The 11,671-nt window shown below is 45.8% G+C and overlaps 1 protein-coding gene and 1 non-coding gene across 4 annotated transcripts in view; one reads left to right on the top strand and one right to left on the bottom strand.

The window, feature by feature from the left end:
* Positions 1–380: 380 nt before the first annotated feature.
* Positions 381–532, bottom strand: LOC146805049 (small nucleolar RNA U109). The gene has a single exon (XR_014968366.1). It is a non-coding gene; the product is annotated as a small nucleolar RNA U109 (small nucleolar RNA).
* A 3,063-nt stretch (positions 533–3,595) lies between these two features.
* SHROOM2 (shroom family member 2) overlaps positions 3,596–11,671 on the top strand; it is a 463,222-nt gene continuing 455,146 nt past the window's right edge. For 2 of the 3 annotated variants that reach the window (XM_085622198.1, XM_085622197.1), the window contains exon 1: positions 3,598–3,821. The gene's annotated coding sequence lies outside the window, so the exon portion shown is untranslated. Of the gene's footprint in view, positions 3,822–11,671 lie in introns of all 3 variants that reach the window. The other variant, XM_085622195.1, reaches the window with a different exon arrangement.

The raw sequence follows: 11,671 nt of genomic DNA, 5'->3' as shown, positions 1-11,671 counted from the left end.
CATAGGCACCAAGCCACGACCTCATCCAGATGTTAATGTTAACGTGTGATTTGCTACCCTGTTTTTAAGGTCGAGCATTCAAGACCTGTTGTATTACCTTTAGTATATTCTTCGCTTGTGGGCTTAAATCCATCCTCCTGCTTTTCATTTGTATGTTTCAGTGTCCTTTAACAAGCATTGGCATAGCCAATAGGTCTTGCCTTTGGGACCTTGTATGTGTTTAGCCATGCAACAGTTGATGCTGTTGTACCAATGATATTGTGGTGCATAACTAAGTACTTATAAGGTCCCAAAGGCGAGACCTACTACCTATGCCAATGCTTGTTAATTCATATAATTTAATCTAAGTTTTGCTAGGGACCGTTCTGCTGGTTTGAAGTTTGTGTAGGAGGTATATACCACCACTCGGCCTGTGCTGGCAGACCTGTGGCCCTGATAGCTCCACCCTTCATCTGGCACATTAGTGGGTCAGTCGCACTCTATGGAAAGTAGATTCATACGGGGCAGCGGAATGCGACCCCTCCATGTGCGTTTCAAGCATTCATTTACATTTTACTCATTTAACAGACAAAATAAACAACCATCCAGGTATGTGGCTGACATACGTTTACTGCACTGCTTTTTGGAATTTAAAATAATATTATATGTAGCCTTGATATGTTTACCGAACTGACTTGCGTAACTTAAAATATTATCAGTCAGTGATGGTTCTCAGCAACCCCAAACCACCACCCCTTTCCCAGAGCCCTACAGTGATCCAGGCGGCAGAGTCATCTTTTCACCTTTCCAAACTCGCTAAACTAAGAGGAGTTCTGTGATCTACAGTTTACAGGAATCGCAGAAGTGTTGTTAATCCCACCGAGCTGTTTACACCAGTTACGAATTTCTGAACAGCAGTCGGAATAAACTCGAAATGGGAAACTGCAGTTAGGAACATTCCTTTCAATTGGTTTTCCTAAATCTTACAAACAAATGATCAAACTGTGAAAACATTCATGTTTATTTTTGTTTAATTTGACAAAACACTGGGATCTGTGCAGTCTGTGAACAGCTTTTATCCACCGCAAACTTGCAGTGCCTATTTCCCCATAACACCTCCCACCCCACTCGCGGTCTGTACAATACATTAGCCTTAGCTTTTCTAAGCCGTACGCATGCGCAAGCTCTCACAATGCGCACTCACTAATCGGAGCAAGAGGCAGCCAGCACCGTCTTGGCCCAATGCCCACCCCCAACACTACTCAGACTGGAGTTGGTAACAAACGGAAGTAGTAGCTACTGGAGTAAGTAACGGTATACGATATCTAATGATAATCCGTCCGACGGCTATTCACAGAGCAGAAAGTAACTGAACTGTCTATAGCGTCACCTCCAATTGGGTAAAACGTGGGCCGTAAACTAAACTTGTTTATTTAAAGAATAGAGTATAATCCGAGTTCTCCCATTTGTAACAAAATAAAGAGTAACACCGCCCCAAAAAATAAAGAGTAACACCGCCAAGAAAAATATCGAGTTTTCATGAGCGCCTAAGAACGAAGAACAATAACCCTTTTTTGTCAAAGAATAGCACCTGGCGGTCACCACACTCTTTGACACCTATAGCGACCCATATAAAATAACAAGCGTGCCCGCCTCGCGCGGCAGCAGGGGGAGGGGAGAGAGGAGGGGGCCTGCGCCGGATTCCCTTGCGGGAGCGAGCAGCATGGCGCGATAATTGCTAACATATGGTGCCGCTGCTCGCTCCCGCAAGGGAATCGCCAAACGTGCACGCGTTGCCATTGAAAGCAATGCAACGCGTGCACGTTTTTGACCTCAAAACCGACTTGATTGCTAAAGGTCTTTTTCCTATGCAACGCATGCGCGCTGTGTAGGCGAGACCTAAAAATCCTTGCTTGCTAGTGGTCAGTTCTGCCGCCCTTTTGTCCCTCCTTTTTATCTTTCATTCCTCCCATGGAGCAGGGACCAAGTGCATCATTATGCTTTGGTTGCTTATCTGTTGTTTGAGGTATTATTTTATTTTAATTTATTTCCTGCTTGTATTACACGGTGGGTGCATGTTCAGCTTCGGCGCCCGTCATTCATTGCATCTTCCCTCTGGCCCCCTGGTGAGCCCTTACAGCCGAAGAACCACCCCACAGTTTCTTTTCCTGAGGACGGTACATTTGTGTTTTCATTTGGAGTTATTTTCTAAATGTTCTGGCACATTCGATGGTTAGGCGTGTGTTGTGCTTCTTTTAGTAAGATATGTACTTGTTTGGGCTTTTTTCCAAGGGGGGTGGTGCTTGTTGGGCTTTGTAAACAAAACGCGCTGGGCCGACGGCTGTAAATCATGTCCTTATTCAATAACCCTCTCTTGCATGTTTCTTTTTCTACCGTTTTGCTAGTGCGAATGAAGATCTCTGTTATAGTGCTATGAGCCTGATTGTGGTGCCTTTGAAGGGGAAGCCAATAAGCGCCGTGCTTCATACTGTCGCCGTCCAGTGGTAGAGCGCTTTGATGTGGGATGAGCTTAACCCTCTTCTTCTGCTCTTGTTTTCCGGGGGAGTGACGGGATACACCCTGTCAAACAAGAGGAGGCTGCCTAGTATCCTGTAGAAATAAAAGGCAGGCTGCGCCCAGCGGGGTGATGTGATCCATGCAGGAAACGGCCACTACAACGCGGCCGATTCCATGCATGAGAATAACCAAGCATGCATTACAACGCATGCGTGGTTACCACGAATAGCCTTTACCATGCATACCTTTACTACGAGATACGTAGTAAAAACATGTGTGATAAAGGTTAAAACATTTTTTTAAAGGAGGACTTGGGGGGCGGGGGGGGCGCTCTCCCCCCCCCCCCAAAAAAAGCATCGTTTGAAAAAAGGGGGCTTGGGGGGGTCTCCCCCCCCCCCCCCCAAAAGAAAAAAAACGCACCTGTTTCCGTTGTTTTAAGTTAATGAAGAAAAAAGATGTGGAGGCAATCGGCGTCGTTAGAGGAAACGGAAAGACACTTCCTCTTAACGACGTAAAGCGCAAATCAGAGTCGAGAGGTAAGGAAGAATGAGGGGGTGGTGTCGCGCAGGGGTACATTTTAAGGGTACATTAGGGTTCATTTGTAGGGATCGGAGATATCCTTTAACATGAAAATGCCATTAACATGCATAGATTAACAACTAAAATTGTTGTAAAAATGTGCGTGTTAAAGGCATTTTCGTGATATAAAGATATGCGTGGTGATGGCATTCGCGTTTTAACGTATGCGTGGTAATGGCATGCGTTGCAACGGAATGCGTTGTAACGTCATTCAACCGATCCGTGCACCTGTCTTTGTAATGAGATAGATGGGCAAGGCAGAGCAGACACAGGAGTCTGCATGACTGCTGCTCAGAACCAGTGGGAATGAGCAGGTAAAAGTCAGCAGGAACTGGAGAGTTGCCGCCTGCCTTTAACCTGAGGCAGATACAGAGATGGGTAGAACAGTGTTTACTGGAAACAAGAGCAACAGGCACAGGGCGCTGCTGTGGCCACATGTCTCCTACACTCGAAGGGGCGGTGAAGCCTGGACCACACAGCTTCGAGAGCTGTCCAGAATGTGTATAGTCTTTTGCTGCCAGGACGGCTAGACCGTACCTCCTCTGGTCGACGGCTGCCTGTTGGATCCCTTTCCTCGGAGGGGGGGCTACTTGCGGGACAGGCTCTCTTGACATGCTTCATCTGGGGTATTCTTCCCTGTTCGTCACTTTGTGCGTGTCTTGGATTTGCCAGGTAGCGTTGTCCCCTCTTGATTAAGCTCCATGGCTACCATCGTGGAATTGGCATATTGACTTTCCGAAGACGAGGTGAGTGCAGCTCCACTACTGTGTATCTTAAGATCATGCTATTTGTATATTCCTCTAGCGCTGCTGCTCCTCTTTGACCTTTGAGGTTCATCATATTTAACACTTCCTACTGAACTGATTCTCAACATGTTGCCCCTTGCCTTCAATCTTTTACCACCCCATGTTTATTCTTTAACCAGATCGGTCTTCCTTCCCCCGCCCTTGAACTACTTACTACTTCCTGATAACTATCTGTTTCCCCCCCACCCCTGCTGTCTACCATGTGTCCACCCTTACACGCTTCCTTCTTTCCTTTGAACTATTCTTCCTTCTCTCGCCCTTGCACTCTTCCTTCTCTCGCCCTTGCATTCTTCCTTCTCTCGCCCTTGCATTCTTCCTTCTCTTGCCTTTGCACTCTTCCTTCTCTTGCCCGCCCTTGCACTCTTTCTTCTTTCCCCAACCTTCGCTCTCTCTCTCTCCCTTCCACCCCTGTGTTTTTCTCCCTTCTCTTCTCCCTCCCATCTATGCTCTGCCTCCCTTTTCCCTCCCACCCCTGCTCTGTTCCCCTTATCTCTCCCACCCCTGCTCTGTTCCCCTTATCTCTCCCACCCCTACTCTGTTCCCCTTTCTCATCTTTCTCCCACCCCTGCTCTTTTCTTCCTTCTCTTTTCTCACCTAAACATTTTCTTTTCTTTTTTTCTCTCTTTACTGTAGCTCTTTTGAGCTCGCTTGTTGCCCTCCTTGGACGCAGCACAGGTTCCTGTAAGATGCTACAGGGCTTCTGCAGATATTGTGCTTCATGCAGTCATTTGGAGTTCTCGTGTTAGGCAGTGTGTTCTCCTCACAGTACTGGTCGTATCCTGTGGACCTTGTTCCGTTGCATGTGCAGTGCCATCATTGAATGGCTGTAACAGTGAAATTGGCACTTAGCGTGAGTGATCTTCTGTGATTCTGTTGTTGACCCATGAGTTGAAAGCTGCCTGAGCAACTGGTCCTAATTGAAAAATAAAAGTGCAGGTGCTCTGTAGCAGAGTACCTGCTTGTTTCTGAGAAGTGCCGGTACTCTCCAATTAAAAATATTGCATTTCTCTTGAGAAGTGCCGGTACTCTCCTCAAAATATAAAAGTACCGGTACTCCGTACTGGAGAGTACCGGCCCATTTAAAGCACTGGTCCTAGCATTCTCTGTATGCATCAACACCCGGGTCTCTTCTTTCTCCATGCCAGCTCTCGCTGTCTATGCTTGCTGACAGTAGTTGTGCCTGTTCCAAAATAAAATTGTCCAGTCACTCTCCATGCTTCAAGCAGGGAACATTGTAGGATTTTATGTTTCTTCAAAATTAAATGTAATTGATACCTGTCATCGCTGCCTGTTTCCCATACTTCTGCGACATTTCAACCCCTTTTCGCAAAACCTTTTGCTTACGCCAACCCTCGTCTTTCGTCCAGCACCCCCACTGTTCATGCTGCTTCCGCCCCCGTGGCACTCCATGTTGTGCTACCAGGCCAGCCTAGAGCTACAGTGCATGTGCGCGCGAAGCGCTTTACCGCGATTACTTTCACGGCCGCTTTGATGTTTGATCGTGATCACGATCGCGATCACTTTGACTTTCGCGGCCGCTTGGCATAGCCAATAGGTCTCGCTTTTGGGACCTTGTAAGTATTTAGTTATGCAACTGTTGCATGGCTAAACACTTATAGGTCCCAAAGGCGAGACCTATTGGCTATGCCCATGCTTGTTTCCCCTTGCGCCCACCGTGCTGCTTCCAGCCCATGCCCCCGTGTTGTTATCCAAACCCGCTTAATCAAACAAAACACTTTTGCACTGCTTTTTTCATTTTATTTAGATTCACCATCTGGAATGCTGGACAGCATCGCTAAAAACCATTGCCTATGCTGAGAGCCCAAAAGCGAGACCTATTGGCTTTGCCAGGGCTTGTTAAAATGCCTGCTACCTCCAACTAGTGCAGTTTTAATAGCGTGGTTTAATACATGAAGGCGATTCATAATTAACGGTGGGGTGTATCCGGGTTAAAACTGCTGCATGAGATCTTTTGAAAAATAATGATTTACCCATGCAGACAAAAATTCATGGGCATCAGAGACTCTCGCCAAGGCAGAGGAATACCCAATGTGCGCGCCCACAATGGCAATGAGCTCATGGACGACGGTGAACCCCTTGACACGCTACTCCAATTTTACTCTTGGGAAATCTGCTTACAGCATGCCTCAGACGAGCCTTCACCTGATGCACCCAGTAGTTCCTGACACACATCCGGCTCTCCACATGTTAAAACAGTTCTCAGTTAATTATGTGTTCAGCTTGAAGCCATTCACGTCTGCATTTATTCATGCTTTACTCGTGAAGCACAGAGTTTCATTGTTTTAGCATGGATTATGTTTACCAATGCTTTATTACAGAGTAAGCCACTTAATTCATGGTTCTGCTCATGGCAGTTTACCCTGGTTATGTAATGTGAACAACAGTGGGTGATTTGCATATATACATCTTGTGGGGTCGTGGGAGGGCACATTATTGTGTTTCTGTATAGAGAGATGTTCAGTAATTTATTTTGCTGTCAAGCGCTACTCAAGTTGTACGATAGCAATCTGAATATGGCCGTGCTGTGTGCAGGGAGCAGCTAGCTTTAACATCCGTGTTATGTTATTTTTTTAATTTATTTGTGTTCTAATGCTTCCACATGTCGCCCAAAGGCCACAATGCAGTTTATAGGGTAGGGCAACGGAGGCGGGGGAAGGGGGCATCATTATGTACACGCTCTGATGGGGCGTTTGAGATTGCCTCCCAGTCCTGAGGGCAGTAAGGGAGTGTGAGTTCTGGGGACAGGTCACAGGCGTCCTTTTCGAGTTTCGTTTTCAACGCTTTCTATAACAGATTGACATTTTTTGAAAGTGAGAGTCCAGAGCGTTTATTAGAGAGATTCCTTGACAATTTATTGTTTTTTTTGCCTGTATTTTTTAATTCAGCATGTTACTCTGATTAGTGGTGACCAGGAACACAGTGAGGGATTCTTTTCTGAAGGTAGTAGGGCTTGTTCTGCACCATGATAGATCTCTCCACTTCTCTCTCCCTCCAGTCATACCAGCTTTGCACCACACCAATACGCATAATATCAGATTGGACAACCAAGTCCAGTAACCAGCTACGTTTTTTTCTTTTTGGGAGTTTTATATAGCATAAACTCCACCCTAAAATATCAGAGCGTTTTACATGACCACCAATTGCGTTACAGGCGGACACATTCATTATAGTTAGGCACGGGGAGAATAAGTGATTTGCCCAGATTCACAGGATGTTAAGCATCCCTAAAGAGACTCAAACCTGGTTCCCCAGCTTCGAGGTCGACCGCTCTAGCCATTAGGCTACATCCTCTCCTAGTACAGTGTATCTTATGATATACCATCAAAAAGAGACCTGCAGAGGTGTTCAAAGCTACAAGCATGCTGAAAACCATAAAACTGCGCACTTGTCTCTTACAATTCATCATCCAACACTGCTACGTGCTGCGTCATGCAATATGTAAGTGGGAAGAAAACAAGTTTATTTAGACAGTGGTCTGTAAAACATTGTAAAAACACATAAAACAGTTACAATCGATGATCTAACTCCTTAGCTGCCCAACACCACCCTCCTACTACGTAATATGATATCCATACCTAGTTGGTCATTGCGACGACATGGAAACACTTCCCACATAGGATCAAAACAAACAACATCCTTCCAACTGCACACCGCACGTGCTATATAGCGTGCTACTCATGTAGACAACTGCTTCATTGCCCCATATATGAGTACTAAGCACTATATAAATTCTCCAATCATTTACAAGATAATTATTTGTATGTCATTCAAAGTACTGTGAAGTTGATTAACTGTTTTACAGGGAATCAATGCTATTGCCTTAATGCTGGAGGGATTTAGGCTCCAACACATTCGAGTGCTTTCTGGTCCTGAATTCTGTGGAGTATTTGGAGTTCTCCCTTCATATCTCTCAAACATGTTCGATTGTTGTAATTTAGGCTTGGCAGGATTTGCGCTCTGGTCAATCGTTGTTGTGGCTTGTAATGTTATATCATATTGTGCTGTGATGGCTGCACCGTGACCATCCAGAAGAGGGAGAGGAAAATAGAGATCAGTGGTGAGGGAGTGAGGAGGAGTCCTGTAAACAGAAAGAGCATCCACAAAGCCCTCAGAGCACACCGGTTTGCTGATCTGGAACAGGAATGGGCAGTCTGCTTGGTTGGCCTGGAAGACAGAAGCCGAAGAGACAAAGCGAGGTAGAAGTAGCAAGGATTGGGCCAGAGAGCCGTAAATCAAGAAGTGGGAAAGGGTCGGCAATAGAAATGTAGGAGTGGGCAGAACCTGAGAAAGGAATCCGGGTTTAGCACAGGCTAAATATCAGGCTAGCCTGTTGGTGGTTTGAGAGAGTGTTAGAAATGGGATTTCTGGTTGGCTAGGGCTTGCACCAGAGCCAGGCAGAAACCACCACTCTAGTCAGGGCTGGGGAGTTACACGCCAAAGATAACCCCTGCTCACCCCCTTGGTAGCTTGGCACGAGCAGTCAGGCTTATCCCGGAGGCAATGTGTAAAGCGTTTGCGCGCGCACCCAGCAACAACACCCAAGGCCCACCACAAAAGAAACTCCACACAAGGTATTATATAACAAGCATTTGCAATGCAATAGGTCTTGCATTTATGCGAGTTTGAGCTATTTGCATTGTAAATGACAATGCCTTTTATTTGTGTTTTGGGTTTTAAAACATAAATAAAAAGCATCGTCCTATACAATGCCAATAGCTTAAACTTGGGTAAAAGCAAGCCCTATTGCATTTCATATGTTTGTTTTCCTTTGAATTCTGGGATATGTAGTCCTGTTTTATAATGAAAGAAACAAGACTACAAGTCCTATAAGTCAAAGAGAAAACCTGACGAGGACCAGCACATCACATACGGACCACCCTGGAGTAGAGAACATCAGAATGTGCACAAACAGGCAAATTTAGCAAAAACATAAGAAAAAGGGGCAACACGGTGCTTCATTTTGACACTGATCCGAAAGTATTACTTGTCAGAGAGAATCGGCTCAACCTCAGTGCAGCCAAAATTCCTGTATACAAAAATGTCCACGTTCAAAATAGATACTATGTTCTGCAAGAGGCTGTCTGAACGAACGAAGGGAAGTGGTGGAGTGGGTCATAAGAGCCCCTGCTTTGGGAAGCTTGCATGCATATGGAGGGGGTGGGGTACAGAGATATTTTGACATTGGGATGAGAGCTCTTTCATTCCTCTCTTGAACGTAATACATGACCAGTACTTCCGCCGGTTAGGGGAAATGTAATTCCAGATATTTGGTACTGCCGCAAGAATGACTCATTATGAGTGTTTTGCTTAGTGAATGTTGGGATTTGAAGCACCAGTCCTTACTCACTGGGAGACGGAGGGAGGCCAACCCAGGGTCGTGCCCTTCTCAACAGGGACAAGTCATTTAAACACGTTTGTTGTTAGTTAAATACTCTTCCCTGATCTGTGCTATGATCACAAGCGTGAATTCATGCAAGGCCAACCCAGACTTCCATACTTTCGATGTCGATATGCTGAGTGCTTTTATAATAAGCAGTTGTAACACTGATTACGTGCGGCTCTTAGAAATGGCAGAAGGATGGTACAAAGCTCTATATGGAACACTGTCACTATTGCAACATAAGAGAACTAACTAATACCAACGACGATGGTGAGACCGAGCCACTCACACTGTCCCTGCCACTCGTCAGACTGTCAGTTCAGCCCAGCAAAGATAATGGCGGAAGTAGCACCTGTCTCCTGTGGGAATGGATACCCTCGAACTACTATGTGTAAAAAACGTACTATTTCAGTGTGCTGTAACTTCAAGGAACGCATTTATAAATACAACTTCCATTAGAAAATAAGTCATAAACCCCGCCTGGCTATCGCCGTGACCTCTGCTCCCGGCTGCAGGGCTAGATGTGCACAGAGCGAGAGGAGGAGAGAATATTCTGTTCTGTTACAATGCAAATGCAAGGCCTATTGCTGCATTAAATGTAAAGAAATAGAAAATAAAATGTTTTTCTATTTCTTTACTTTTGCTGCAATCGCGGCATCAGGTTTTTCCATTTCTCTACTTTTGATGAAATCACGGCACTCGTTTGGGTGCCGAGATTGTAACTAAAGTAAGGAAATAGAAAAGAAACGGCAGAGCGGACACGTTTAGCATGCGGCTTGCTGCGCCGCTTAACAAACAAGCATTTGAAATGCAAGAAGAGGAGCGGTGTAAACTTACTTTCGGCGCTGTGCGCGGCCACCATATTAACAAGCAACACTGGTTAATGTGAAAAAACTTGTTTTTGGACGGAACACAAGCGCTGAGACTTTGCTGCAGAACGACCAGAAAGATCGCTGTTTTCGGGTACAAAACAGAGAGCCGACGAGGTGAGCCGCAGGGGAGAAATGGTGTGTTGGTGGAGTGCGAGGTGTGTCGTGGTGAGAGGTGGCGCCAGTCTCTTCGTGAACTTTGTGCGCAACCAGGCATGCAGCTACTCCAAACACAAGCAGTCGTGTTCCGTCCCAAAGCTCATGTTAACAAGTACAGGCTATGCCAAGCGGAAGTGATCGCGTTTGCGATCAAACATCAAAGCGGCAAAAGTGAAAGTAATCGAGCAGAGCATCAAAGGGCTGGGGGAGAAGGGAGGGGGGAATGCAAGGAGCAGCTGTGCACGTGCACGCCATCGTGCACTCAAGCCCTAGGCCAGCAAAACCATGTGGGTAGCACTTTTGAAAGCCCACTTACAAAATGTCTCAAAGAGACAGCTTTCGCTGTCTCAGCGAGACCTAAAAAGGACATGTAAGAGTGAAATAAAGAAACAGGGAATGCAGGGAGGTGGAAGAAAAAGGCATGAGGTGTTATGGGATGAAGTGTAGGCAGCCCTGGTATTCATTCACCTTGGCATTCCGCAGCGCTAGCAGTGGGCTCTAGGAAAATCTCTTACCTCAGCTCGTATTTTTATATATTTTATAATATATTATTTTTTCCATATATATTAAGCCCTGGTAGCAACAGCTCCCTTTAAAACAACCTGGCTTTCGCATATTGGCCGTCCACACAGAGCAGAACACGGAACTTTCAACAAAAACCCACCCCTTGAAATATTCACAAAGTGCGCTCACCCCAAGGCCAGCGACTCCTCAGTTTCCTCAGCTCCATTAACAGCCACATCGTTTCATCAGAGCCGAAGTCCCCGCAGCAGAGCGAGTCACAAGAAAACTCATCTACATATTGCTTCTGGACTCGCCGGGAAAATGTGCGGAGACAAATTATAGTGTCACAATAGAGCTCATTAAATTGTAATATCTGATTGTTGTGTTAAACTTTACTCCACAGGTACCCATCCCTTCTGAAGCCTTTGGGAAGCTTTCCTGAAAGGCACACAGATTTAAGGACAGTGGGCGTTCACATACATGAGAAAAATCTATTGTGTGCTTTCGAGTAAACGAGTAGCAGACGACCATCAACGGCCCGGGTGTTTTATAATGACGCTCTTCGACGACAAAGCTCGGGTCTGCCGAATAATGTGACACGCGCCAGGTCCCGGAAGGGATGCAAATCTGAGAAGTAAATACTGCAGGGGAAACCGGCAGCTATTCACACCTATTTTTCTAGCTGCAGTCGAAAGAAATTAACTGTGTGTGTCCTGAAGAAAAATAACCCGCGTCTTCTGCCGCTGTGCGTGAATGCTTCATCGAGGAAACCAACGATACTTAGAAATGTTTCATAATTCTGGAATACATATCTGGCGTCCTACTGATGTGACTGCAGGGATATTCTGAGAGAGCTA

This window comes from Triturus cristatus, chromosome 8 (genome assembly GCF_964204655.1).
Source record: "Triturus cristatus chromosome 8, aTriCri1.1, whole genome shotgun sequence".
Taxonomy (NCBI): domain Eukaryota; kingdom Metazoa; phylum Chordata; class Amphibia; order Caudata; family Salamandridae; genus Triturus; species Triturus cristatus.
Note: the sequence above shows the minus strand (reverse complement) of the source record. Positions and strands in the feature narration are given on the sequence as shown.